This window comes from Podarcis raffonei, chromosome 2 (genome assembly GCF_027172205.1).
Source record: "Podarcis raffonei isolate rPodRaf1 chromosome 2, rPodRaf1.pri, whole genome shotgun sequence".
NCBI lineage: Eukaryota > Metazoa > Chordata > Lepidosauria > Squamata > Lacertidae > Podarcis > Podarcis raffonei.
The window spans coordinates 83937241-83943536 of record NC_070603.1 but is presented as its reverse complement, the minus strand read 5'-3'; positions in this window follow the sequence as shown (position 1 = coordinate 83943536).

Sequence of the window (6296 nt, the reverse complement as noted above, 5' to 3'; positions counted from 1 at the left end):
TTATTACTGTCTTTTGTGTGTGTGATTTTGTAACAGAAAAATAAAAAAAGATCTTTTAAAAAATGAATATAACTATATGATCTGGTATGGCTAAGCATGCTTAGAATTATCTAGCTAAAAATAATATTAATTGCAAGGAAATATGTTTATGATCAAGGTGTCATGTGTGTTTTAAAAAAAGGAATAATAATCTGTTATTTTCAGGGTTCAGATTCTAAAGTTAAGGCAATATTTCAAAAGGCTATGTTATGTACTGAAGTAGACACAAAAAATTGGTAGCTGATATATCATGATACTTGACCTGCAGAATGACTTGAGGCAAATCAAGGGTCCAGAAAGTAATGTAGAATTTAGATAATAATTTATGGAAAGTTACGCAATACAGACAACCAGTTCTGACTACACTAATCTACTTAGACTTTGCTGCTGCCTGGCAGGTTGCCAGTGATTATCAGCATTTTTTGCCAGGAAAGCTTCCCATCATCCTTTCATAAAAACAAACTAGCTCAAATGCATCAGTTAAAATGCTTTAGGGAGAAGATAAAGCTGTTTGGTTTACAAAATGTCAGCAAATGTCCTCTTGTGCTGGCATATAGAAAGAAAGGGCAGTTCAAAATGTTTTGGTAAAGTACACGTCCAAAGTTTGCAATAAAAATGCAAGACACTAAGTAGATCGTGGTTCTACTTCAGAATAAAAAAAATTAAGACATTTTGTAGGCTGTGATTCTATAATTAAATTTAGTTGTCAGCTCTGTGTGAGAGTAGAACTGTGAAAGCTTGAAGGGGGTTGTTGCTATTTTACTGAGGCTTGAAATGGAGATTGGGGGATTTAAAAGCATGTTTGCTTTTTCAGAATGAGTGAACATTTCAAAACAGTGTTTTAAAATTAATAGCTTCCATAGGGATGTGAAACCTGAGGCCTAAGAGCCAAATGACGCCCTCCAGGCTTATCTCTATTTGCTCCCCTGTGACTCTCCCCGGGCCCACACTTCTCCCTGTACCTGATCTGCACCTTCCTCAAATGCTTGTAAGATGTCGTTGAACTGTGATAATACCCCCTGCTTCGCTGAATGGACATGTGCATGTGTGGAAACCCCCAAATTTTCTGTGGCTGAAATGCAGCCTCGCAATCAAAAGTCAACATCACGGACATTGCTTCACCCAGTCTTTGCCTCTGGTCCCATGCATTACCAGGATGAACCCAGGTCTTCTTGCCACTTCAGGAAACACAGAAAATGCCCCTCCCACCCCGCTACCTGCTCCATGGCCACCCACCACCACAGCTGCCTCTTCCATGCATGCCCGTCTTCTCTACCACCAACCGCTGCCAGGTGCAAAGGAGACAGCCACAGCAGCGTGTAGGCCTGGAGGTGGTAGAGGCAGTGGCGAAGGGGGGCAGCAGCAGCAGTGGGAAGCAGCATAGTGCTGGGCAGACGCAAAAGGGGTGGCCGTGGCAGCAACACGAGTCGGTGCACAGGAGGCAAAAGAGGTGAGTGGCAGAGGAAGCTGGGGCTACTGCCTGAGACAACTCCCTCACTTCGCCTCATGGGCTGCTGCCATGTGGCCTGCAGAAGGTGGCCCACATGAGAACGCTAGTAATAGTAGTGATTTGTGATTCTGATGACAACATCTAGCTACAACCCGATCCCTCCCACCTGCATATAATCACTCAAGAAAATATTGTAATTGGGGAGCAGTCATAGGTCAGTGGTAAAAACACATGTTTGTATGCGTACATTCCCAGGTTGAGTCTCTAGCACAGGCTTCCTCAACTCAGCCCTCCAGATATTTTTTTCAGACTACAATTCCCATCATCCCTGACCACTGGTCCTGCTAGTTAGGGATCATGGGAGTTGTAGGCCAAAAATATCTGGAGGGCCGAATTTGAGGGAGCCTGCTCTAGCATATCCATATTGTAGGATCCCATGTAGCAGGGCTGAGAAAGTTCCCACCATTAGCCATGCTGGCTGGTGCTGATGGGAGGTAGGAGTCCAACAACATCTAAAGAACCACAGGTTCCCCACCACCACCATTTTACAATCACTGAGTGAGGCTTTCTGAATAGATTATCTCTGGAACCAAGGAAACAGGTCGTTTTTGCTGGTTACCCTGCACCTATGGAATTCCCTCACTCAGGAAATACACATAGGCCCCAATAGGTAAAAAGGTAGCATGACTAAACTGCTTTGGCACAATGGAACACTGTGACTGAAACCAGAGCGCACGAAGCTCACCCCGTTGTGGGGATTCGAAACACCGACCTTTTGATCGGCAAGCCCAAGAGGCTCAGTGGATTAGATCACAGCACCACCACTGTGGCCCCATTATTTGGACATGAACATGGAAGTTATTTTGGTCTGCTTTTTATTAATTGCTAGGATAAATTAACTGCTGCTTCTCAATTTTCAGCAGGTATATTGCAGTTTTAAATGGGTGGGTAATATTTTATTCTTATTGTGATTAAATTTACATACTGCCCGTTATCTGAAGATCTCAGGGCGGTTCACAATATATTTTATGATGTTGATTATATGGTGGCAGTGCTCTTATGATATGGTATATTGAATATGATAATAGAGTGCAATTGTCCTATGATGGAGTGGAATATAGACAAAAAATGGATTCAGGGCAGCTAAATTAATTTATGGCAACTATGACAGTTGCAGCTCAATCCTGTGTATGCTTATTCAGAATCCAGTGCACAAAGGATTGGAGGCTTTTGTTTGTGATGGTATATTTTTATAAACATAACTGAATTGCCTTCAGCTGCATTATAAATACAGTGGTACCTCGGGTTACATACGCTTCAGGTTACAGACTCCACTAACCAAGAAATAGTACTTCGGGTTAAGAACTTTGTTTCAGGATGAGAACAGAAATCGTGCAGCGGCGGTGCAGCAGCAGCAGGAGGCCCCATTAGCTAAAGTGGTGCTTCAGGTTAAGAACAGTTTCAGGTTAAGAACAGACCTCCAAAACGAAGTAAGTTCTTAACCCGAGGTACCACTGTATATAAACTGAAAACAACCATTGTAGGAGTGTTTGTTTCTTGAGCTCTTTAGCATGACGCGTTTGTTTCTTCTGTTTCTGAATGATAACCCTGAAGTCTACAAAGTGGCAGGGATCCAAATAGATATGTTAGGCTGGGGAACTCAAGGGTTTGGACATGCCCAATCATTTGTTTTGTTTTGAACAGCAGATCCCAATGCCGTATCACAAACTGCTTTAAAATTCAAAAGAGATTTGCCGTAAGCAACAGGGATCTTGTTTGAGAAACACAATTACAAAGCCTTTATGAGCATGCAGAATAAATTAAGTGATTACTTCCATACAGGGTTACCTTTTCCAGACCCAAATAATAAAACCTTCCTTTTTGTAAGCAAATAAATAAAATAGTGAAGCTATTAAAATAAAATTTTCAGCTATTTTCCTAGTTGGAAAAGCCAAATATATATACAGTGCAATTTACCCAGAAGCAAGTCCTACTGAATTCAGTGACACTTATTCTCAGGTATCTTAGGGTTCAGTTCAAACTATAACACTGACTATATTTGTAATTCTTGTTTGAATAAAATTAACACAGGAATGAATAAAGAGCCCTGCTGGACCAGACTAAAGGCCTATCTAATTCAGCATCCAGATGCCTATGGGAAGCTCACAGGTATGGCATAAGAGCAATAGCTTCCTGCTGTTGTTCCCCAGTGACAGGATATTCTGACACACCCTGCCTCCGATTCTGAAGGTAATTTATAGCTATCAAAATTAGTCGCTGCTACTTATCCCCCATGAATTTGTCTTTTCAAGCCATTCAGTTAGTGGCCATCACAACAACAAGTGAATAATATGTACCTTTTGCAACTGCCAATTTTTGTAATCAGGTTTATGCACCCAAATAAAAAACATTGTATGAGAAGCCTGGCTCAGGCTGTAACCCTGAATGCTCTTACTACAAGCAAGGTCCATTGGAGTTCTGAATAAACATGCTTTGGATCACACTGTCTCTGACACAACCTTAGCACATTCTGTAGGAGTTAAAGGTTCTCATAGTCAAGAGTAGCCCCCTATAGGCAGCTTTAATTTCACACTGTTCCATTGCTTATATAAGTAATTTAATTGTAAAACCTACAAAGGCTAGAATGTACATTTGATTAAAATGCATTTTCTATTTGCAGTAGAAACATCTACAAGGGACACATTCCAGATAAAAAATGTTATTAGCATCATTTGTGAAAGCTTCTCTAGAATATAAGTCTAGATTGAAGAGAGAGAAAACATAGACGTGTGCTTCAAGGCACTAATCTAACTAGTTTTAATCTAGCTAATAATTAGAATGCAATTAATGGTTACATAATGCTAAAGGTTGACAGTACCTTTATCCCCAAGAAATAGACCTACCAGGAGACATAGTGAGGTGCAATTTCCTGGTTTGTTTTCATGTGCATGTTCATTCCTGGAAAATACGTCAAAGCTCTTTTTAACCTTTACCATGTAAAATGAAAGAAATCAATAAATTATTAGAGCTCTTCCTCAGAGCTAACTATCAGAGCAACTATGCAATGTTTAATTCAATCATCTGCTTGTTGAAAAATTGATTCAGCTAATCTTTGAAGCTCCAGATGAAAGTTCTGTAATGTGATTGTAAAACTTACATTAGTTAGTGTAGAATTTAAAAAAATCACTTTACAGAATATGCATGGGGGACACACACCCTCTTTTTGCTGTCTTGTGAAACTGCCCTAACACCTTTACATTGGTGATAAGCAAAATGCCCCCCTCATCTGGCTCTCAGAGCAGGTCTATATAATCATGTACCGGTATGTGTTTGGCTAGCCAATAATTTATATTAGTTAATGACCCAATTTTGCACTGAGGAAAGCCAGAAAGCCAGAAGTATTGGCTCTGTCTTAGGGAAACTGTGCAGCTATGTGGTACGGCATCGGGTTTGCATGCAGAAGCTCCCAGGTTCAATCCCTAGTATTATTTTTTATTATTACTATTTTTTATTAAGTTTTTATTTCACCCCTCACCCAAAGATCTCAGGGTGGTTTACAATATAAAAATACATACCATAATAACAAATAAAAACAATACCCCTCTATAGTTTAAAAGGTCATAGGTTATTTAGTTAGCCAAAGGCATGGGATAAGAGGAATGTTTCTGCCTGTCCCTAAAGATGTGTAATGATGGTGCTAGGCGAGCCTCCCTGGGGAGAGCATTCCAAAGTGGGGAGCCACCACAGAAAAGGCTCGTTCTCATGTTGCCTCCCTCTGGACCTCTCATGGAGGAGGCACACAAAGAAGGTCCTCATATGATGATTGCAGTTTCCAGGTCAGTTCATACGGGGAGAGGTGATCTGAGGCATCTCCAACAAGTTGGTTTGGGAGAGACCTCAGTCTGAAACCCTGGACAGCTCTACATCACAAAATTCAGAGAAGTGCAGATTTTGAAGGATGGCTATGTTTTGGTTCTCATATTCCTTTGAGAAGTGCAAATTAGGTAGTATCTCGCTAAAATGCAAACAAAGTTAAATTTCTCCCCCCATCCCAAATCCTAGTGCCTGGTATTTGTGTCAGGAGAAAAGCTCCCATTGGTGCCAGATCAGATACAATTTCACCCACCCTAGGCTTGGTTGCAGATCTGTGACAGGGATCTTATGGAGTGTAGAAAAAAAAGTTCATAGCAGTTGCATAGATGCATCCCAAATCAAAGAGAAGCATAGCAGCGGGAAGGATGGAATTTACCCATCCCCACGAGTATTAAAAATTGCACCTTCATATTGGGGAGGAAAATATATAGTTGTCAATATATATTCAGGATCAATTCCTGCAGATAAAGATGTAACGTATTTTATAAACCACCCAGAAAGCTTAAAGGATAATAAAAAATTTTGTTTGCTGTTATTTTGAAAGTTCCTTTGTAAGTTGCTTTGGAAAACCCTTTGAGAACAGAAGAGCAAGGTAGCAAATACTGTACCCTAAATAAACAAATGTGGGTTGCACATGAATTATGCAGTTAGAATTCTGCTTAATGTTCCTGGTTGCAAATATAGAAGAGAACTGTAGTTATTCTGGCTTCATTAAGGCAAAATCAAAATCGTTTGTGTGTGTGTGTGTGTTTGTCTATAATACCAGAATGGGGAAGAGAAGCCTGCCTCAGTGCATGGGACTGGATCAGATGTCATGACCTTAAAGTGCTTCCCAGCCTTACGCCAACAAAGTTGCCGTTTTAAAGGGCCTTGAGCTAAATATAACCGGAGAAGCGCCTGGAACGCTCTATGGCTGGGTATTCAGGGTGGGGGA